The sequence below is a fragment of the Perca fluviatilis genome, chromosome 22 (assembly GCF_010015445.1).
Source record: "Perca fluviatilis chromosome 22, GENO_Pfluv_1.0, whole genome shotgun sequence".
Lineage (NCBI taxonomy): Eukaryota > Metazoa > Chordata > Actinopteri > Perciformes > Percidae > Perca > Perca fluviatilis.
In genome coordinates, this window is record NC_053133.1 from 7,568,807 (window position 1) to 7,593,838 (window position 25,032).

The 25,032-nt window shown below is 40.4% G+C and overlaps 1 long non-coding RNA gene across 1 annotated transcript; it reads right to left on the reverse strand.

The window, feature by feature from the left end:
* Nucleotides 1-22,895: 22,895 nt before the first annotated feature.
* Nucleotides 22,896-24,529, reverse strand: LOC120552501. The gene is made up of 2 exons (XR_005638018.1): nt 24,421-24,529; nt 22,896-23,300 (listed from the first exon to the last, which is right to left on the reverse strand). It is a non-coding gene; the product is annotated as an uncharacterized LOC120552501 (long non-coding RNA).
* Nucleotides 24,530-25,032: the final 503 nt, after the last annotated feature.

Sequence of the window (25,032 nt, forward strand, 5' to 3'; positions counted from 1 at the left end):
TGTCAGTGTGACATGAGCCCTGACAGCCTGCAGCTGGGCAGGTACCTGCTGCCCCTTGTGTCCCCACCTGGCTACAGTAACTCACTCCACAGAACTGAGCTAAGGTACAGTATGGTGCAACAGAAAAGTGTGTTATACTGCAGTTAGTCTATATCCACGACGTTCAACTTCCGGGATTGCTCCCGTTGATTTCTGAGGACTATGGTTAACTGCTCCTCAGATCTCTGCAGGGTAAATCCAGACAGCTAGCTAGACTATCTGTCCAATCTGAGTTTTCTGTTATCACCAGAATCTGCAGCTCAGCTTTACGGAGCTTTATAGAGAGTCTCAGCTCATTGTTGAGCTGTCCGGCCACAACTGTACTGTTTCGGTTCACTCTCACCGCTCTCATAGAGTCGTTTTCAGCAGCTGGCAGCTGTTTTCAGAGAAACAAACTCTAAAAACCTAGCAGACAGACACTATTGGCGACCAGCTGGTGAACATAGTGGAGCATTTAGCAGCTAAAGAGACAATATTTCCCTCAGGAGTTGTTAGAGACTAAACACAAAGTTAAAAGAGAGTAAATATTGGACTTGCATTCACCAGGTGGCCAAAAACACAACTCCAAAACTCCAAATGAACAAATTGCAAAAGTAATTTTCCAAGTCTTGTGACAAATTATTTTCGCTGTTGAATAATTAGTTAAGTAACTTGCACAACAATGGAAAGCCAACAAAAACAGTTTGCAATGAAAAAAACAGCAGTATTGTTTCAAGCATGTAGAGCTATGTGTATAATATGACTTTGTTGCAGTTTAAGCAGCTGTTACGATAAGTTATGCTAATTTCAGTGCACACACAAAAAAAAACGGTCAAACAGACTGGATAATCCATCTTTGTTAATCTTTACTTTATTGGGGTCCAATTAATTTCCCTTTCATTTCATGGCTCATTATTGTACTCCGTGTTCACCAGTTTGCATCGCACCTCTAATGACCTGAGCGGGGAGGCAGAAACAGCTTCAGCGTTGCTGGACTCTGGCCAAAGCACACTAAATGGACCTTGATTAAAGAACAGTGTAACCACTACTGCATGTGGTGCAATGGAAAACATATATACTGCTACATTCTTGATCTTGATTTTTTTGTGAAGGTGGCATTTTTTGACCAGGGTAAATGGATGTGATAATGTGTATGAATATGTATGTAACCATCCTTGAGCAATGTAAAGCACAGGGGTAGGGCAATATATTGGGAAGACTGGCTTTTTTTCCTTCTGTTGAATGCACTTGCATGGAACTTTAGGACAATTGGAGCTATAGAGAGACAGTCTAAATAAAGGGATTATGGGAGTGAATAGGTTGAATCAAAAAGGCAGCCTGAATGACTTGCCTCTGACTCTGCCGTGATTGACACTCTAAATAAAGTCATGGCGGGGGAGCTGGAGCTCCAGCTTAGGGGAAGCTTCTGCCTGGGGTTTTCCTGCTCCCTTGTTTTTAATTAGTCACATTGAAAACTGTAACTGGAGCTGGGGCTTAAACTTATTTAATTGCTGCATAATAGCTAGTTTAATAAAATTGTAGAGCAATTAGGATGGATATTTGTTGCAGGCTGGCGTAATAATGCTTGCAGTGTCTTACTTTCTCTTCTTCCCCCCCTTACAGTTTTGAAGTGTTTTTTTGCCAGGGGATTTCTCTGTGGGCAGTGGGCACAGATATGCTCCTGAGTACAGCATATGGGGCCCTGGCTTCAAGTCGTTCCCTAGTTCTGCAGACATATCCCAATTAGAATGAATTACTCTCTCTCTCTCTCTCTCTCTCTCTCTCTCTCTCTCTCTCTCTCTCTCTCTCTCTCTCTCTCTCTCAGGCTGTGGTTTGATTTCCATGTATGTCCAAGATAAGCTAAGCGTGCCATATGCAATTTCTTATGGACAGTTCTGCTGAAGGTTATTGCGCTGATTTGAGGATTTCACTTTCCTGGCAAGATTTTGATTGCATAGCGTACTCTGCCAAACTATAGGCAGACTGCACACCATCAGCTATATGACTGTTATAGCTGTCAAATGTCTCATTACCCCATGTCAAGTCAAAGCTGTATTCATATTTATGTCATGAAGCTGCACTGTATGGGAAATTGTGGTACAACCCATTATTTATTGAAGGGACGGTGACAGACAATGTACCTGAGGAAGTCTGAAAAGTAAAAAAATAACATTCCTCTCCCTTAATAAGGCTGTCTTGTCAAACATTTATGGGACAGAAGGAAAACAAGGGCAGAGGCGTACGTTTATTGACATCATGATTGGGGAAAGGCTGTCACAGGATACAGGTTATGGAGAGTACCAAAGAAAAATCAGGCATTGTGTTTGGAGGAAGTGCTTATCACTGAATTGCCCAGAGGTCTTTTCAAAAGAGCAACAGGCTGTGTTTCACTGTGTTTTGTGTGTGGATTTGTGTGTGTATGAAAGCTTTAAGCCATATCTCTTTCCAGAATACTGCAATACAAGAGCGTCACTCCAATACTAGATTTCCATTATTTGAAAAAATAAAGAAAAATAGACACCTTGTCATGCATTGCCTGCAGGCAAAGTTCAAATACTGGAGTATTATTGATACAAATGACTTCTTATGGCTGTATGTCAAAAATTTACAATAAGGCCTTGGATGTAACAATTTAGCAATTTTGGTCTCCATGTGTTCTTGTATAGTTTTAATTTTCTATTTTTCCTTAAATAAAATGTTAAAGTAGTTGTACTTTACCTGAGTAATTCCATTGTATGCTACTTTATAGTTCTATTCTATTACATTTCAAAAATAAATGTAGTTTTTAGTCCTTTGGTGCCATTTGCTATACATGCCCTTGAAAAGGCAAACCCATCTGTAAACCCATGTTTTATGTATTTGTTTGTTAAGCAATCTACAACTAAATGATATGCTTATTCTACATAAACAAAACAAAACTATTAATACATTTTATTCAATTAATTGCAAGGGTGCCAACTAATCAGGGGTAAAAAAAGGTGATAAAAAATGTAAATATCAGCTTTAAAATGTGGATATACAAGTCAATTTAAGCATGAGGCTATAAGGGGAAAACTCACCATAGAATTAATATAATTACTGCTACAAATGTAATGTAATAATATTAAATAAACTCATCGGATCGAACACGAATCACACATATTTGGATTTTAAAATTGTGTTTTTTGCTAAAAGGTGACAATTTTGCAGCCCTGAAATGAATAATTTCTTCTTTTCTTTGGTATTTTGTCATATAGATGTGTAATAACGATTGCTGGGTAATATGTATGTTGACGTTGTCCAATGTCAAGGCTCTATTTGATCATGTGACATTACTGTAGCTAATCTATGCGCAAAATCCGCTAGTCACTAACTGTGTCAGTCTGCTGTGGCTACTTTTCTTAAGAAAAAAATCGGAATACTGTTATTACTGCGAGTATAGCAACTATTATTGCCAAATAAGATATCTCCAATGGGCAATGCACAGTCATGTTAGCGATATGAGAGGCTTTTGTAATGCTAATAAATAATGCACATAGGTGCACGCCTCAGCCCATCATTAGCAAAAATGTTGCTGCAAATGAGGCAAACATGAGAATAATACATGTCCCCGTTGGTGCTTCAATTATTGATACAGACTCTAATTACACAATTATCAGTCAAATGGAGCAGGGTATTTGAGGGGCACATGGTGGAGTGCTCTGAAAGCCATAATTGGGATCTAATGGTCAGGGGCCGCTCATTAATTGACCCCTGCTGATCTGGGCTGAACAGAACAGTCAATAGAGGGCTGTTAACGATGCAACATGGACCAAAGCACTGTAAATAAAGATGGCAGCAACCACTCTGCTGGAGCTGTTGTCAGCTGAAGCTGTGGAGGGATGATGGGCATGGTCTGGTAACACACTTTTGTAAACCCCCTACCCCGCCACAACATCCCCCAACAATGAGAGGAGACGGCTTACACCCAGCAAGGCTCTTTGAAACTAAAGAATCAAACAGAGAATGGCGTGTCTGTGCCAGCAGTGACACGCAGTACCCACTGAGCCCTGGGGGCTTTGGCTAGACAAACGCAGTGCCCAGAGGTGGCATCCATTTACTGGTTTGCACACATTTGGGACGCACAGTGAGGAAGGCATACTTCTTTTTACCAAGCCAAAGAAGTTATAGCACTTACTAGGGCAATGGCAGACAGTAGTGACAAATATTCTCAACTTATTGGACACTTTAAGATTGTTATCTTCATACAACATCTAAAATACAGCCTGATTTGTCACACTACATGTGTGCACAGAAGGACAGAGAAAATGGATGGGGGTGTAGTTCATGTTAGTTAGATGTTCCACTCAGGAGTTGGCCCAGTGACCAGGCAGCCGTCCAGTAAGCTGTCCAGCCACCCCATCAACCAGACAAATGAACAAAGCGTTTGTGAAAAGACATCAGCAGGGGACACTCTGCACCTGGGGCTGAGTAAACTTTTTCATGCTTTTCAACAACTCACCCTCTTTCTTTGTGGTCCTTTTTTTAATCTCCAGGGGGGTATAACACACGTTGAAAAAGAAAACATTTCCTACCAGCTTGCCTTAAGACAAGCCTTTGTTTTTTTCTCGCCACCTACTGTTGGCAGAACACTGTTTAATAGTCTGCTGATAATGTTTCTTTTCAGTTGCTAAGTCCACAACAATTCCTTCATGAGGCTTAAAGCTGAAGATGATAGGAAACATAAATCACAAATGTGCTGCTTGAGTTTCCAGATGGTAACCATAACGGATAGTCTGAAATATGTATTCAGACATACTGTGATTGACTAGCAGACATGAGAGAGCAGAGGTCAGAATGTTTATGTCCCTCATGATTATAAGTCATTGCACTTCAAGACAATGGGGAACATTTAGATGATGCACAGGGGTACAGCTACATCCTGGAACAACACTGAGCCCTCAGGGATATGTGGATTAACTGTTTGACCCTATAAACCTCAGTGACTGAACACACCAGTAACTTTCCCTATTTGTGAGCCTGTACTATTTTCTCTGTTACATCATACTTACATCATCACTTAGCCAGAAACTGCACATCCCTACTCACCTCAAAGTGCCTCAAAAGTCAATTTAAATGGGAAGATATATTTTAAGTTTTACAAAATAACAGATTTTTTTTTCTTTGAAAATTCCTGCTCAAGGATGTCCGAAAGAGTCATCATGCAAGCCCAGGGCTATGTGCTCTCAATTCTATTGTAAGCTAACTCCAAAATGTATCGGTATGTCATTTAAAATTAGCCAGGACTAGTTAGGTTAGTCCAGATCCTATCAAAAATTTAGTCAATTTGATGCTAAGCTATCAACTAGAGCACAACATATTTAGATGAGAAGACTGATATTAGTTTTGTTTTGTTTTTACCTTCAGACAGAGCTCAGCTAACTGTTTCCCTCTGTTTCCAGTTATTATTACATTACTTGTCATTTAGCTGACGCTTTTATCCAAAGTGACTTCCAACTAAGTGCTTTCAACCTTGAAGGTACAAACTCCAGACAGTGGTTTCAACCTTGAGGTACTAACTCCGGACAGCAAGTGCAAGCTAGCTTCAAAAGAGCCAAACTACAAAGAGCCACATGAGTGCAACTGTAAGTTATATATATATATTTTTTAATCCAAGGTGCAGTCGGCAGAGATGTGTTTTCAGCCTGCGGCGGAATATGTGTAGACTTTCAGCCGTCCTGATGTCAGTGGGGAGCTCATTCCACTATTTAGGAGCCAGGACTGCAAACAGTCTGGATTTCATTGAGTGATTGTTATTATTATGCTAAGCTAAGCTAACTGGCCATAGCCCATAGGACAGTCACACCACAAAGTGACATTCATTTGTCCATGAAAAATAGGTGGGACCGGAAGCTTGGTGATGTAGTGACTACTTGCAGGGCTGGTGAACTACTATAGCTGCCAAGCTAACCATCAACTTGCTAGCCAGCTCAACCAGGCTAGCGTTTTTCAGTCACAATAGCTCCCAGAGCTTCTGTCTATTTTCTCCCTACAGTTTTGTGTACTTCCTTTAGTATTTTTTTTTTTGCCATTGCACACCATTTCGTTCACTAAAGCATATTGAAAAGGGAAAATAAAGCTCTCTGAGCTAACCAGCTAATGGTCAGTTAGCAAACTCGTTAGATTGTTAGATTAGTTTTTACCATCAACTACTGTGTCATAACTGTCTGCAAACGTTACTTTGTCATAGAACATGTTTTGTGCAATACCACTAATGAGCTACAATAGCTTCCTCTATTTTTAATTGTGCAAAAGTGCAAATTTGTTCTATAAGTTCTATTCAAATTTCAACTTCACCCGGAGCAATTCTATTAATATATATTTATCATACAAATATTACAGTGGTATCTCTCGTCTAATCTCACTCTCAGCAAGAAAGAACATAAGCAAAACTGTCAAACTATTTCTTTAATATTTTATGCCATAATTGTAGATGAAAATTGACATTAAGTATCTGACCATTGACAGTGCAGTGAAAGCTTGGGTGTGAATCTTGTGAAACACCTTCCTGCAACCAAAGACCAGGCTCTTTAAATATGTATCCTAATTCGGGGCTCTTTTCTGGGGTCAGCGTGTGGATCCTTTTCACGGTCGTTAATGGAGGTGTAATTGGACTCAAGTGCGTAACGATCTGGTTACCCTGACATTTTTAGGAACCCGGTGTGGCAGCCACGTGGAGAGTGGACACTGGAATGCTAGCCTAAAATTCAAATATAGATCTCAAACTCTCTTTGGCAGCAACGGAAAAGCCTTAGGTTGACTTTCGTCTTAGAAAAAAAATACCCAGCAGTGAACCAGAGTAAACACACACCTTATCTTTTACCTCATCACTGTATGAATGAGAGTTACCAAGCTGTATAACCCTTCCTAGTGAGTATTCAGCACTGTGGAAGTGTGATCTTCATTGGCTAAGAGTAGTCATAGTGGGAGTTTCACACACTGTGTCTAGAGTCTGGAAAATTGCACCTTGATTCCGCTCTCCAGACAAGGGAATAGCTGTCAACTCCTGGAATGTTCCTGTGAAAATAAACAATGCTTAGACTGCTCTCTGGGTCTCCCTGTCTTTCCCCTCTTAACTCTCCGTTTTAACCCTCTCTGCTGGAGCCTTGAGGCATAAAACATTTGTGGAAAAATTGAGAGGAGAAGTAAATCAGAGTAATGTCTCCTCAAGGTTGGAGGCAGTCAATTCTGGCCCTGAGAGTGCCATCTTTCAACTCCTCAGCAAAAACATGTGTTCAAGGTACAGTTACAGAAGCCCGTCCAAGTCAGCCGCAGATCGTATTAATCACATGTCTTTTCATCATGGCACTAAAAAAAAGAGATGTTCAGCGCTTTATGGTTTTTGCAGTGTACACAACTACAGCCTACAGTTTGTTTGTCAACTCAGTTCTGTATGCACATTTCGACATACATATTATTAGTATTTCGGCCCCCAGTGTTCAGAATGAAGACGTCAACGTCCACAACTGTCACCGTTTGGCTTGGTTGAATAAGCATTAGTTTGTATTAGCAGTATTACCCTGGATTTACCTAATTATCACCGTATATTCATTTAATTAATTTGAAAATGTCTTGTAATTGATGTGATAATTAGTATAAGAATCAGAATCAGAAAATGGTTTATTTCCACAATAACTTAAACTTAAATGGAATTTGCCTTGGTGATTGGGGCATACATAAACAAACATTATTTATATGAAATACATACAGAAACAAATTAGACTAAATAGTTGAGAAGACCATAAAATGCCCACCAGTCATATCAATCCAATGTTTTAATCAGCCTGACTAGTTAAGAGTATTGCAAACATGCTTAGTACCACAACTATGTTTCAACTGATACTACTGTCATGTGTTGTTTATGTAATGTGAGACTCCAAGCAGGAAAAGAAACATGCACAGTTTATCATTTTAAAGGGCAGAATGACTTACATTATTCTGTATTATCCTGCACAACTCATACACATCATCTTCTCATGGCTACCCACAGATTTATTGTCATCTCACAAAGCCACCACATATGAATCATTCATTATTTATTGGTGAGTAACACTCTCCTGTGGACATTCTGCATGTTGCCAAATCCAGATAACTGTTCTAGTGGTATGGTTGGATCCAGAGAGATGGTAAGGTGGCCATGGTCTGAGCTGGCACCGGTAGCACAGATTGAGCGTTCTCTGGTTTCGTTGCCTTGGCCCACATACAGAAGCAGTGGGGCCATCAACTTATTAGGAGCCGGCTGTCATCGGGGGAATTTGCAGAGTGAGTTTGTTATTGGATCCTTGGTGTGGGTAGAAAAGCAGTCAGGTTGTCTTTCTAGACTTGTGGTTTTACTGATTTAACTGCCTTCTAACCACTGAGTTATCTTGGATTCTGCTGTCCTACTGCTGAGCACCGCAGTGGTTCTGTAACAGTGAAGTCGATATTAAAGCATATGTCCACTTTTTGCTCCCGCAAAAACTTTACTCCCTACATGAATGGTGTTATACAAATTCTGAATTATGTGTAGACACATATTGAGCTTTTCTCAAAAGAAGGAAAGATCGACTTCACCCCCCACATTGTGAGGAAACGATTTTTGCATAGGTTTCACCTCCACAAATGAGACAGCTTTGTATTCATTATCATCATTACGGATGATAACAAACTGGCAAATGTTGGCTTTCTCTAAACATAAACCCCTTTAGCTGTATAAAGATAGTTTGAAACAATGTATAAGATCAGAATACTGTAGTTGCTATTCCAGCCCTGTTCAGGTCATGCAACTTGACATGTCGCAGTAGTAAGAGCACAGTTTTGAAGAATAAAATGAATGATTGCTGAATTCCAGTTAGCTTCTTCAGTTATAGGGTCGTGGTATTGGGCACCCTGGCTCACTGTCATACTGTCATGTCCAACTGGGGCATTTAACCAATTTGCACTATAGTTATGGAAAAGAAGACTAGATGTCGAAACCATGCAAGCGGCCCAGTGAGGATACTAGCTAATTTAGCATCACATCAGCATGCGAACAAGCTCATAATGACAATGAGAACATGCTAATGTTGAGCAGGTGTAATGATTACCATGTTTGCTATCTTAGTTTAGCATATTGGCAGGCTAACATTTGCTAATTAGCACAAACACAAAGTACAGCTCAGGCTGACGGGAATGTCAGTTTTGCAGTTCTTTTGGTCGTAAACTAAAGAATTGGTCAAATTAAAATTTTGACCTGATGATGGCGCTAGAGGTAAAGTTAATGAAGTTATTACAAATCAAATCAAATGTGTCCCAAATATAATGGAAATCCAGCCAATCATTTTTGAGACATTTCACCCCAAATTATAAATGTTAACCTCACGGTGGCGCCACTCAACAGGATTCAACCTCTGGGAACCATGTCTGTACCAAATGTTCCATCGGGTAGGCGATGTTAAATAACAATTGAATTTTTTGACCTGCTGGGGGCATTAAATGCAGTGAATCACCAAAATCACTTGGTACTGTCCTTATATGCCCTGTTTGTATGTTTCTTTTTACCACATCTGCCTCAGGAATTGCCTCTCGGGGATAAATAGAGTTTTGTGAATTGTATTGATTTGAATCAGGATTCGTCCTATGGGCACCATGGCTGAATGTTCAATTTGAATGTGATCAGTAATACATTGCTAAATTGCTATTTATAATACATGTATCCCAAATCAAATGCACTGTGCAAAAGCCATCATTTAACTTATGGATGGTAATGACAGCACTGTTTGTTGGGGGAGTGAAGGGGCAGTGAGTTCTCTATCTGCGGCACGTACACTGTTCTGCAGCTGATACTCAGCTTCACAATTCAAATATACAAGGCCCAAACCAAATATTGCTCTTTGGGATCCACCAGGCACTTGATTATTTTCCTTTCAAATTAAGTTTCATTATTTTGATGTCCGTTCCACATTTTCAACCCTTACAGTGTATGAATGTCACTCAACCTCACTTAGAGAGCATAATAGTGAAGCATAATAATAAAAAATGTTTAAATTAATCCATCATTTTTGAGAAATGATGGATTGTTTAATCAGTGAAAAGACGACCTCTTGGTCAATTGATACTGTCATGAGACAGAGGAATGTAGCATTTGATTTGTCTCCAGTTTATTTTGGCCAAGATGCAGCTTTCTTGGGCTGATGAATATTTAGAAGAGTTTGTCCTCTTATTTGGCTACACAAAGCAAAATAATGATGGTAAAAACATGCAGATGGGAAAGTTTCCACTGGCCACATCAGCTACACTAGACACACGTCTGTTAGATGTAACCTTGAACATACAGTACTTATAATCACAGTTAAATACAATATAATACAAAATATGATCAATGCCGACCTTACACCAAACTACTTTTCAAGCGATTCCACTGTTACAGACTAATTTCCAATATTGGAATATTGGAACATTGTCAACAACCAATGGGTGTGCTCCCTCCAGGAACAAACAGAAAGCAGCAAACGGCTAGAGCCAGTATGCGAAAAAGAAATTTGCAGGATGGTAGGGGAAGACTCAAGAAAATTCATTAGGGAAGTCATAGGGAACTCATCCCTGAATGGCTAGTACTCGTTGCCTGCTCTGGTTGGGTTGGTTAGGTTTAGGCAGAGCCGTATATTAGAGAGAGTTTGGCCAACTCAAATCATGGGCGCCATATTGGATACCATCGTCAGATGACTCATGGGTTGAATATGCTATCTTGAAATAAATCGTTTATTTTCACTATAAACAGGCATATACATGTTATTAATATTATGTTATTAATATCCCAGTGTATATTTACCTTCTATATCGTAAATGGGCCTCTAAAAAGTGCCCATTGTAGTGAGTGACCACGTCAGGGGTGCAAGACAGGCCAAATACAGAAGGGCATTCAATAACTTACTTGCACTACAAACACACGATTTCTGTACTTTCAAAAACGTCATGACTAGCAACTGAATTCCTAAAGGTCCCATGACATGGTGTTCTTTGGATACTTTTATATAGACCTTAGTGGTCCCCTAATACTGTATCTGAAGTCTCTTTCCCGAAATTCAGCCTTGGTGCAGAATTGCAGCCACTAGAGACAGTCCCACAGTTTCCTTAGTATGTGCAATTTCTGTGTCTGTAGCTATTGAGGAGGAGAGAGGGCGGGCAAGGTGGAGGGTGTGGCCTTGACCAACTGCCACTTTGCTTGTTTGAAAGCCATGATGTCTCTCTCTCTCTCATGGGTGGGCCAAATTCTCTGGGCGGGCAAATCAGAGAATGGGGAGGTAACCTTGCTCCTTATGACCTCATAAGGAGAAGATTCCAGATCGGCCCATCTGAGCTTTCATTTTCTCAAAGGCAGAGCAGGATACCCAGGGCTCGGTTTACACCTATCACCATTTCTAGCCACTGGGGGACCATAGGCAGGCTGTGGGAATGCATATTAATGTTAAAAAACCTCATAAAGTGAAATTTTCATGCCATGGAACCTTTAAAGTTACTCAGTCTTTTGACAAAATACACGATAAGACAATGATGATGCGGACGGGTAAAAAGTGTGTTTTGGTCAGGTGTAAATCACGGTAGGACAGGACCATAACGTAATCACGCTAGCAATAATAACTTAGTAGTAACCGAGGCAAAGTTATGTATTAATAATATTTAGTGATCTAAATCAACATAAATGAGATGCCTGCGTGGCCACAGTATATTACATCTGAGTTACAGATGACAATTAAAGTCAGACTAGCTTAAATTCAAGTCATGACTTTGGCAAGATCACAAACATTTCTAAGCATTTAGGTACATGGAGTGCTAGCGAAAAAGCTAACGCTAGCATAAGGCATGGCTGACTTCAAACTTCATTTATTTCTAAAGCAGTGTTAGAACTTTTTTTGACAGCATTGTACACATTAACAATGGTATTACTATATTTGTCCTATGTAATTTGTTATCATAAGTCGAAGCGATAAATTGACATTTACCTCACACAACAATTAGTAGGCTAGTCACTTGCCCTGCAGTTTGCTCTTTTCACCTTCAGCTTCGCCTTTTTGATTTTCATGGGGGAACTTGTGAAAGTCTTTCATTGCAGCCAAACTCGCAATAGTTTTTTTCCAGTGATTTATGTCATTTTTTAAATAATTACATTTTTCCACTATTCCCTGCACTATGTCAGTGGGAATCAGATGAATGTTGGTATCCAACATAGAGTCCATGAAAGACATGACCACCTCGGAACCAATCGCATAACGGGATAGCTCTGAACATTCGATTTCCTAGTTGGCCAAACTCTCTCTAATATACGACTCTGGGTTTAGGCAAGAGGAGTGGGATTGGTTATGGTTAGGGCAAAGCCGGTCTACGGAAAGCCTTTTCACTCCCTATTCAGTCCCATTGTACCGAATTTGGTTGCAGTTCCACCAGAGTTCCACTGGGGGTGATCGTGGTCCAGTGCAAAATGAATGGGACCCTATGGAGGTTTGATTGTAGTTTTTGCAAGTTCAACATGGATTATAGGTCGAAAGTTGAATGAACGAGTACTTATGTCCTTTTGATTTCTTACAGGTTGAGTCGTTGTTGCCCACAACATGCTAGCATTCTGCTAATGAATGCTGATTGGTCAGTGAAGGACTGATTACGATCGGAGATCCCACTTGACGGCATCCGAAGCAGAACCAGAATGTCAGAGTGAATATTTCGGCGTGGTCTTTAAAACATTAGCAAACCTCTTTCTAGCACGTGTATTGACAGGGAGAGCCTAACCTGTCAGCTGTGTTGTCGATGCCTCGAGAGAGCAAAGGAAGTGACTCAGAGCTTGCCGTAAAGCAGTATCTCTGGCTGTATATGTGTATGACGTCATTGACATTTTAAAAGGCTTTTTAGAACAAAAAACCCACTTTAAAAAAATCTAACACCCAGCAGTGTGTATTTTCTTAGCCTCCCCTTTCGAATGCAACACTCAAATTACTAGACAAAAAATTATATCCTGAGAAGAAGTGAAGTGAGAGAGAAGTGGATTTTGAGGGATACATGCTTAGGACCTCTGGGGACTGCTGCCATTCATCTGCATGTACATCACAACAGAAAATCTGCAAACTTTCCCTTAAGTTACCAGCTAATGCTAGCGGTAGCTAGCTAGCTTGGTTAAATTTTTCAAAACGAATCTAGTTGTAGTATTGCGAATTGTAACCCTGCAAGATCACCAGTCTTTACATATTATGACAGTCTCTAACATTCGACGTGAGATGGTGTCAGACTTTAGTCTTTTCAAAGACTCTGCTTTAACTCTGAATAAGGTAGGTTTTGGTAAGATTTCAAGCAGACAACACTGAAACCTATCAATATGTAGCATTATTCACAAATAGTTTTTACCATCATTAAAGCTGACTCTTGACATGTCGGTCGGCAAACCCTCAATAACTTTGTGCCATTTTATTACTGACATCTAACTAGATTTTTGATTAACACATGTGAGAAGGAATTACAGCCACTGGAGCATTCAAGGTCAAGTTGACTTTCCCTGTCACCTCCTTAACGTGGCGTGAAACCAGTAATACATTCTGTTTAATGGAGTGACACAAGGCATTGCTGTGGGCTGGGCCAGATGGGTTTGATCGTGACCATCTAGCCAGAAAGTTGGTGCTGAGCTACAGAAGGCTCACCAGGAGCCCTCCTCTATTTCAATGCGTAGCCTGACAGCCAGCATTTTGCTGATGGGGACCTAATAAGGCCTGACGTGGAGTGACCCCGGTCTATGCCTGCTGAAAGCCTCCAACGCCACCTCCCCACCCTCACCACCCCTCTCCTCCACCACCACCCTGCTTGAGCCATCAGACGGCCCTTTCATCAGGGAGGCTCATACGAGGCTCATACAACTCTTATCATGGAAGGCTATTGCTCGTGTCAGATATGCTTAATGACTTAATCTATCCGATCAAATACAGGGGAGGCTGGTATGCTAGGAATGGGACTGGGCTTTGGCAGAGGGGAGCGGAGTGTGTGTCTTTTGTGGGAGGTGGTTGCCTTTTTTTCTCCAGAGAAAAAATGTAATTATTTCCTCCCAAGTTGGAATCCAAACAGACGTAACCGTTAACCAGACATCCTTGGCAACACAAGTAGCAGTGTTGAGGAGTAACTAGTTACATGCAATGACGTTAAGTAATTTTATTACAAAATAAAGGTTTAACTGTAATCCGTTCCAGTTGGCAACTTTATTTCTAGTATTTCCAAAAAGCGACTTGCAACAAATTTAGCGACTTCAGAAAAGAGTGATAATGACATTACAAATTACGGACATATATTTCATTTCTTAACAATAGTTGTATTTAGCCATGCAGACAGTGGTGGCACGGAATGTGTGAAAATTCCGTGTGGCCACCACGGAAAACAATGCCAATGTAAAGTCAGTGAGAAGATGACATAGCATTAAGAGCGACTACGGTATCGAGTAGTATGAAAGCCCAAAAACCCGCGTAGGGAGGTTGGTTGGGGTGGTGGATGGGTCAAACACAGGACTTTCACCCAGGAGACCAGGGATTGTGTCACATTTACCTAACTCAACCATCCCGTTCTTCTTTTCCTAAACCCAACCGTCCCGTAGTTGTCCCGCGTCCCGTTATTGTTTTCCTAAACCCAACCATCCCGTTCTTCTTTTCCTAAACCCAACCGTCCCGTTGTTGTCCTGCGTGTCATTAATAAGTAATTTCACAGAATTCTGTGAGATCAGGTTGGCAGCACAGTGGTGCATATACAGATTTAATATGGACTTTTTATTGAGTTGAAAGCAATTCCAGTCTGTAAATTATGAAGAAAAAAAGAGTTTCTGGAAAAAAGTAGAGTTTTTTAGATACAGTTCTGAAACCCATTAAGCACCACAAATGAAGTCCTATTCATCTCCCATGTAATTGGGGCAGAGGTAGAAATCGCAAAGGCTCTCAAAAAAATAAAAAAATAAAAACCATCATGAGTGGCTAGACACCACTTAAATATTAATGTTTATATTTAATTTGGGTGGGCCTACTCTTTACAAACCACTAAAAAAAAATCCCATTCATTTCCATTGTGTTTGGGTGGCTAAAAATCTAAATGTTCTGTCTGAACAGATACCACTAGAGATAAAGCAGAACAATATGTCCCTTTGTAATTCGGATCGGACTCTTTAAGGCCAGAGAGACTAATGCACATGCCAGTGCTTGGTGCTCTTGAAACTACAATACCTCCTGTGCACTCTGACAAGTAAAGTCTTGACCGAGCCCTGGGCTTTGCTAATGGAAGGCAGACAAAACATTTTCTTAGCTCGATAGCATCTGTTTGCAGTACAGAGTCGAGCGGATATCAAGAGTGGTTGGCACGTGAGAGCCAGGGGGGAAAGAGATTGTGACCCATTTCAGACAAGTGCTAATGAATGTAAACATCACTGTGATAAAGACAACTCAGCATGAGAAAACATAGCCTCTGCAGAGAGAGGGTAATTTAATCCATTTTTTCAAACGCCTCTCGCCTGCCACAATGCTAATGCCGTCCTCATCATGGGAGACGTGAAAACAAGCTCGGGATGAGTTGTGTCAAAGAGACGGCAACAGAGATGGAGGGAAGACCTCCTGTTGAGAACATGAAGGAGGACATTTTCACTGCAAGGAAGGTGAAGGACACCTCAGGGTGGTAGCCACTTAATAAAAAAACAGTGACAAAACTTTAGATTTCTTTTCTTTTCCTGATTAGGAAGAAGTGTTTTGGGCTGCGTGAGTCAGCGGGGAGCTGATTGAATTTGTCTTGGTTCAAAAAACACAATTACTTGAGGGAGAAAGATAAAGATGCCTTCAATTAGCTCTCAGCTTCCGCATATAAATATTACATGGTGAATTTTGTTTCTCATTAATAAATTCATTTTCTGATTTATTTGTTTATTTCCTGTCACTCCCCCTTTGTAGCAATTATCAGGAGGCTATAGCACCTCTCTTTGTTGTGCTTATTTTCTGAATGCACCAGGATCGTGTATTTCCATAATCAGAGTATGACCTCCACCCACTGACCGGTGGCCTGTGTTGACCCTCATTAGTCAGGCCCACACACAGCATCTGTGCACAAGGCAGTCGGTTAACCCCAGTCCACGTAAACCCATCCATCTCTGACAGCAGCTCGGCTCCAGCACAAACAGCACTGATCCTCCTTTATCAATATTTTAAATACCCCCATCTTGAAAAATGGCATATCATGTAACATAACTTGTTTAAAGATAGTGTAATTTATTTTATTTTTTTAAAATCTCCATGATCATCGACTATGCAATAGATTGTAGATTGATAAAAGGTCACTACATTTGAAGTGATTGAAGCGAGCCTTGGAATGATCCATGATACCTTCAGCATGTGATCGAATAGTCACACTATTTAGCTTTTAATTTGGGAGCTGAAAAACACATTCAACGCAGCTGACTGATTTGAATTCGTTTCCTCAATGTACATAACTTGCCAGTCAGTCCAAATTCTAAATAAAATGAAAAACTGCATCAATCCATTAAATCCATAGAGAATGTCAGTGACTTCCCTGCAACGTGTTTAAGTCGACGAGCAGTGATAAAACAAGAAATGCATCATGAAACTGTAAAAAAAAATAATGCCAACTGGACAAGGAGGAATGGAAAGAATGAAATGCAACTTATATGTTAATTATTTATTTGAATGACAGTATTTTTTTTTTTTTTTTTGAGTTGTCCACCCGACGTGTTAACAGAGTCAGTCATCACGGGCCAGACATGTGCTCTGTCAGGGGCATCCACAGGGATGTCATTTCTCATGGCCTCTTGGAAAACACAATATACAAACTTTGTCATAAGGCGGGACCACCTAGGTAGAGAGAGAGAGAGAGAGAGAAACAGACTGCAGTCACAGTTCACAAAGTGCTCCATTCAGCTAAAAAGGCTTATGCAAAATAAACACCTACAACAAGATAATGATTGTCATATAGACAGCAGACAACTGGACGAGAGGATACTTAGGATATGAAACAGACATGTTTGCACATGAATGTTAGTTTTTGTATTCGCTCTGTATCTTTATTTTGTCTCGTAAAATCTTTTTTTTATCCACATTAATATTTTTCAGTACTTTGATCCCCTTTCCTGCTTAACTTTACAGTCAAGATAAACAGCTAGTTAAACCATTGGAAAAACATTGGATTATTTGTGCTGATTTTGGGAGTTGTCTGTAGTTGTGATGCTGGCCATGGAATTGGCCAGGTTATTAGTCAGTTAGGTACATCTGTGAACCTGTACAGTCTAATGCAAACCATTAAATCCTATCCTCATGGTTTTGTATTGAAAAGTGTTTCTAATATTTTGTTCAAAATGTAGCATGCTAATATGCTCACGGTAACAATGCTAACATGTTGACGTTTAGCAGGTATAACGCTTAACATGTTCATCTTTTCAGTTTAGCGTGGTAGCATGCTAACAGTTGCTAATTAGCACTAAACAAAGTGCAGCCGAGTCCGATGGGAACATCATTAGTTTTGCAGGAATCTGGTTATAAACCAAAGCATTGGGAACTTTTTGATGTGATTATGATGCTAGGTGAAACACTAAGGATCCAAAGTTATTACAATTAATTCTAAGTGAAATATGAATGAATATATGTTCCAAATTTCCTGAGAATCTATCCAGTAGTTGTTCACTCAAAACCACAAATGTGAACCTGATGGAATGGATGCTGCGTAAAGCCGAGGGAAGTTGCAGATAAGGTGATAATTCTCTGTAGGCTCATCACTAGGAGCGACCTCTTTTACATTGTCACATTGTCATTGTTATTATAAAAATATAGCTGCTTTAAGCTTATTCATTTATTGAATCCAAAGATGTAAAGGCTCCAAGTTTTATAATTCTGTAATATAATCACTGTTAGAAGGTGTTGTATGGCAAGAGGAACAGCAATAACTCATTGTTATGAAAATAACATGTGATAATGTTCTCAATGTGTTTTATCTCACCTGCAAGCTGCGGCAGGATAGTAAAGTTTAGACTGCGGTGTTAAGATGCATAGCCATACCTCAGTCAGCTCAACGTGATCTGTGAGATTACTTAACCTGGCAGAAAGTGTAGACTGCATTAGGTAGAAGGATAAAGGATGGATCTACGACCATAAATTGGTCGTAGAGTGGTTGCAATCTTTAAGAATTCTTAGATGCTTACACTTACATGGCATTGATCTCACTCACACTCATTTCGACATTTGGCATCTCATTTTCACTCCTGCCTGCACAGATGCAGTACGAGTGGCTGGAATTAGCATGGGCTGATTTGGATGTGATTACAAAATAACACTGACTGTGAATGTGATCCAATCCAGAAGAGGAATAAATAAAGATAATCTTTTGCAAAAATAACATGCCAATCTTAATGGATTGCTTTTTTCTTCCCCGTTTAAGTCATGTGTCACAGCTTGTGTGTTTTCAACGTGGCCAATTATAATCACAATCGCATAGCAACACCAAAAGCGCATGTTTGACATTGCCAAACACTAACAAGAAAAGAATCATAACTGCAAGTGCTAATATTTGTTCACAGAGTCCATGTTTTATTCATGGGACATCTGTGCCACTTGGAATCAGCCTGAAGCTTCACAACCCAAGTTATTTAATTAAACTATGCAAAATTGGTGGACAAATGTTTGCTGCTTTTATTTCATTTTTCGATTTTGCAGCAGCCAAAAACTAACCCCATAACAATGCATCAATAATCTCTCAATGCTGCATCACCTTAACTGCCAATCAAAGGATGGACTGGGGCCTGTTTGCTTTCCTGATTTGAAATATTAATACAGGTTAGCCTTGTGAGATGTAAAAATGTAGACTGGGGCACATGCTGGCACCAGAAGCAAGGCCGCAGCTTGACAAGGCAAACAAGAGGTCCTTAAATAAATGATGAGTTTAAAGGTTTGGAGAGGCTTTCTGACATGAAATAACCAGTGTACAATGAGTGCAACCCTGACCCAAGAATTTCAACATAACCTCATCAGCATCAGTGGGGAAAAAAGCCCACATTTATGTGCAGCTTGTGCCCTTTCACAGTCAAGAACACTGAGAGATATGCACATTATACTGTACATAAACCTGGCACCTGTCTGGGCTGGAGTCAATCATACTGGCTCGAAGCAGCAGACGCAATGTTAACGAGTCAGATCCCTCTTCTTCACTCTTATTCTTTCTGCCGCCTGTAAAACTTAAAACCCATTTACGCTGACAGGCTGGACGCTTGTTCCCTCAGCACTGTGGCTGCGCTGTACCAATTCACCATTGTGTGAATTGCTGTTGTGGTTTGCACTTCAGGGCCACTGTAAATACCGGATCAAGTGAAATACGTATAATTTTTACTGTATTGTGAGCTGATGGATTTCCTGGTCCATTGACACTGATGGTGGAATGAGAGAATGCAGCTTGAATGTAGGAGCTGGCACAGTGAGGGCCTTCACTGAGTCCAGGCCATGGTTTCCAGTGATTTGTTCAGATAAGAGCTGAGCAGGCCTGAGGATCTGCTAGAGCCTTCCACATCTCAGTTTCCCTGTGAGTGTGCAAGTGTGTGCATGCAGGCAGACATGCCTCAGAGGGACTGTAGACTTAGTACTTTTTCTAGGGCTGTACAGTCAATAGAAAGTTAAAGCAGTGAAAGCTGATGCAGTATTACATTCAAAAGACCTGGGGTAAAGACCGATACTGACCCACTGTCTGATTTTACCAAGGTGTACGCATCCCAACACATCAGCAATATCACATTATACACTCTAGTAGTCAATCCCCTTTTCAACACAGCAATGGACTCATCAAGTAAAATGTTGCTTATAATTGACCATTCGCTGAGCCCTACCCCTTAATTACTGTTGCTACACCTGCCAAACTTTTCATTTATTGCATACAGTAAGTCATTTTTTAAACAATAGGTACTTGATTTCAGAAGCAGGATTCAGGAAGATAACGAAACGGAGGTCTTCGAGATTATAACTTTATAAAGGTCCAACTGATATAAATTGCCTTATTTGTCTACCACAGCATACCAGCTCTGTAAATCACACAAAATGAGAAACCAAAAAGCATCATTCACATAATACTGAAACTAGCCCTATAAGAATGATAAGGGGAAATGTAAGAGTTATGATTATTTAATTCTAACATAACATTGTTCAGGTACTTAGCTTAAACATGCTTGGACAAGAAAGACAAAGATTAGATTCATACTTTATTGTTTGTATTTTCAAACATGACCAAAGGGACTAACCAATGTGTTTGCAAAGGTAACTCTATATCAGCTGTGAGTCTGGCGCCTGGAATGTAATAGAGCAAAACAGAGCCACTGATATTTAGCCTACAATCTGTAGCATCTAGGACCAGTTCAGTGGGGAAATACTACACAGTGGATGTGCTAGCTGTGAACAAGTCTTTTGTTGGTAACACATTACCCCTTAAAATAATGTAGTATGAAATGCTCCTGACCATGGAAGTAAGGCTGGGTTGCATTACGATAGTGGGTAGTACGCTAGTTAGCTTAACATGCTAACGTTTGCAGCTGACGTTAGAGGAGACAAACATACTGTATAATGTCTTTTTACACTTTTGCTCTTGTATTTTTGTTTTTGGAGAGGTTAAAAAAAAAGAAACCATCATCCAAACTCTTTACATATGGATAGTTGCTCCTACTAAAGCCCCACTTCAATATGTGGAAAAATCCAAAGCTTGACAGTTCTGCTCTGGGTAGTTATGGTTGCTAAACTATGACTGGACAATTGCTAGGATATTTTGGTTTGGGATTTGGGACTTATTTGTGTCAAAATAAAAGTAATCAACTTTGAATATTTGAATACATAACACTGAACATTTTGAAGGGTATAAAACAGTAACATTTCTCAATTTACTTTCACAAGGCCAAGTGGTGAATGCTTCCTCATTCTGTGGCTTTTTAGACGAAGTGTTAAAGGTGTTAGTCACCTGTATGTGTTACTCACTGATATTCAAAGATCTCCCAGCTAGCTGGTCCTTTGCCAGACAATAATGAACAACAGCCACCAGGGCTGAGCAAACAGAAACATTTTAAACCTGATATATTCTGTCATTTGAAATGCCAAAATATACCACAGGTTTCTATGGTGACAACACCGTTTTTTCATTTATACAGCTGTACATGTTCAATTACATTTCTCTTTGAGTTATTTTGGCATTATAAGGATAAAGTGTCACAGTCGTCTGACACTGAAAGCCTTTCTTTAAAAAAAGCAGTGCCAAATTGGGGAAAAACACAAAAAATCTATACAAAAGGAGTGCTTTGTAAATATACTCATCCTATTTGTTGAGGATTAATCTTTCTTCATTAGACGTCGGCTGTATCATAAGCTAAACTTCCCCTAAGCATCAGAAATGGGCTCTTTGTTGACTGGTTTTGTCATTAAATTCCCTTCACCCTGTACATCGTTTCCACCTAAAAGCAGAGAATATCAGGGAGAGAAAAAAAAAAATCAATTACACCTTGCACTTCTGTGTGCATGTCAGGGGCTTTTCAGCATTTGGAACCTAATTAAATTAACCTCAAAGGGAGAGGGACTGGAAGCGCGGCCAGGGCACTCGGTGCACGTCCGATGATTAGTGCATTGATTTATTAAAATGGGCTAGAAAGCCAGACAAGACAAGACCCTTTTCCCCCCGCCGGGGTCTTGTTTACTCCAGACTGAGATGGTTAGAACCGTTCTGCTCTGCACTCCTCTGTGCTGCACGGAGGAGTTAATTAGTGGCGAATAAGCAAGCATTTCTGAAATACAGTTAGAGCTAGATATAATGGGCACTGCTTTGTCCACGGTGGTGTGGCAGTAATGCAAGTCCAACAATTTAGCTTCTGGGTGTGTTCTTGCAAGATTGGACTTGTGCTTACAGTGACAAGAAAAGGAAACCTAAAACATGTTTCCATGTAGTTTGTATTAGATATGGAATTATAATGAAAAGAATCATGGGTGGTTACAATCAATAATCAAAACTGGCCAGTGCAACCCCCTCCCCCCTATTATAATTTCCTTTACATAATTAAAAGACATTTGCACCGTAAATTGATGCAGAATGTTTTTTACAAGAATGCAGAAAATGAAGTGTTTGACACTCAAAAGTGAAATTCTGCCGCACTTTACGTTGCTGTGAAGTGTATTGTTAACTAGCGTCACATACAGCGATGCTTCTGTTGCCTCTGATGTCGGTTTCAGAGCATCAGAGAGAAGGGCAGGCATTTAAGTGGCACTGAAATGAGGCACCGGAATCCGTATTGCTTTTCAGCATGGGTTGGGTACCCAAACCCGGTGCCAATATGTATCTACCCATATTGGCAACGGGTTTGGGTACCCAACCCAGAGCACCTACGCTCGGTTGGCTCTGATCCAAAAGCAAATCAGAGGTGGCTTGTGGGAGTTGCAGAGCTGCTGTGTGGGTCTGGCCTAGGCAGTGTGGAGGAAGTGCTGGGGCCGGGGCTGGAGCCGCCACCAGATACTCAGTAGAACTAGCTGATGGCTGTCGTTTACTGGAGACCCTTCACAGCAGTCAGATGTTTGTCACTTTTTGCATGAGACTCCAGCGGCCGTACACTAAACGCTCCCAGTTTAATTGCTTTCTCGATTGCAGAAGGAGCAGTAGGCTTTGAATAAATTGGAAGCAACTGTTTCAAGCCAAGTATCGCTAAACTTCCACTTCCACATACCTAAAGAATAAAATCAGTTTTATGTCTGTGGTACAACCCGAAAGAGACTTACACCGATAACACAAAAGGTGATTGGCTGCAATTTAAGTTGCATGTTGGCCTCATTTGTAGTCCTAATACAGCGAATTATATTCGGACTAACAAAAGAAAGAACTACAACACCACGGAGTATAAAAAAAAATGTGCGCTGCTGGAGCATTTTAATGAGCAATAGAGGTAACGTTACATGGACGTAGGAAATGTAAGACCTAGACACAATACTTAAGCAAATTTAAGACTTTTTAAGGCCTTACATTTTTATTTTAAAATGTAAGACTTTTTAAGACCCCGCGGAAACCCTGACATACATATGTAGCACAATGAAATGAACGGATCCAAATGGAAGTGGGATGTTAACACAACAGTACAGCAGTAAGTCACAGTGACCTAAACCAGGAAAAGGTAAATAAACAGCACAGGTCACGGGTTCAGAGCCCACTGCCTCCTAATCCTCAGAATGGGCCTCTCAAAGAATCTGCTGCCACAGTGGGTCATCTGGATATCCTGGCACTGACTCACTTTGTCAGCAAGCCTGTCGCCAAAAGACAAAAATATGCTCGTTACCACACAGAGGCATGTCAAGATGAGCTGTTGATCTCTTGACACATACGCTTTTTACACACAGGGACATCCATATCAACAAGAAGTACAAAGGTCTTACAATGTGTAATAGTAAAATAATATTTATGTATCCAATATATACACCTAGTATTGAAACAATGAAAGTATTAGTTTGTCTTAATCGATGAATCATTTATGTAATTTTTCCAGGCAAAAAACGCCAAATATTCCTGATTCCTTTTCCATAATGTTGGCCGGACAGAGCAAGAAATTTGAAGACGTCACTTTGGGCTAATAAAAATATGGATGGACAATTTTCACTACTTTTTTTCACCTTTTTTTTTGTTTATGACCCATATGATTAAAGTTTAACTATTACCAATAAACACTTTTATATATTGTTGCAAATGGTCTTTACACCCTGATAGTAATAAATAACTTATGGGCTCTGTAATCCTTTAAAAACACCCACCAATCACTGCCTCACGGTCCACTTGGAAAGAACCAATGAAATGCCTCCTTGCCCCGCTGGGCGTACTCTACCCCTCGTGTACAAGTCTGAGCTCAATGCGCATCATCGCTACATTGCTAACAGAACGTTTGTTTTAAACATTTGCTATGATAGTGGTGGATGTTTGTAGACTGGGTAAACCCAGCGCGATCTGCCGGCCATTTGATTTCGCCCTGCAGCTCAGGCTGGAAACCTGTACGTTTATCTATCCTGCTTCTGTTACAATTTTGCGTGGACCAATAACAAACTAGCTTATCCACCTGGTGCGCTATTGGCGGGTTTAACACGATGACGATAGAGAAGCCACCAAGCAGCTTTTCGTTTACATTCAACAAGCCGGCCACCGAAGCCCAGCACTCCATGGGAGCGACCCGTTGATGCCGCTGTCGCTGCTACGTCACCCGGATCGTTGGTCTGATTGGTTGAAGGACTATCCAATTGCGTACAGAGTCATTTGAACTATGCCGGTTGATCACGCCTCTTGTGCAGTAGAAAATACAGAGCAGATTCCCCTGATTAATGTTCAATCTTAAAAGATTGAGCTTGGTCTGGTGATAGCCAGACTAAGGTGTTTGCTTACCGGAAAATGAGGACATGAAGTAAAATTGCGGTTCTTTCTCTGCTCTGCTCTGAAGCAGCGACACAGCAGTGCTCGTGCACGTCTGTGTGTGGGTCGGAGCCCAGAGGGCAGGGGGAGGGGTTAGATGAAAAATCTTGCTAGCTTTTCAACATTACCAACCCTGCCTTTAATTGATTAATCAAGAAAGCAATCAGCAGATTTATCAGCCGTATACATATCACAAAGATATTTAGGCCCAGATTTCATAATAAATCCATAATAAATTCTGTCATATCATGCTCGACAATGTCTCTGTTTTTCATTGAAATAGCTGGCTGTTGCCCTCAAGCAATATCTTAATTTCAACTTTAAATCAGCTTTTACTTACTGACTGCAATGAGCTGCATTCCATTTACACTGTAAAGAGAATCAGTTCCAGCCATCTCACTAGAGAGCAGGCGCGTGCAGGTGCGAGATGCAGCTAGGCTACAGAAGATCAAGGTAAATTAGTGCTGTATTTTAAACGTCAGCATTAGAGGCATTGACAAAGAAACACATTAAATATGACCATAACAATAGTGTGACGGCCTTCTGCTCGTTTTCTGTCGGTCTCGTGTACAGGTGTGTCAGGAG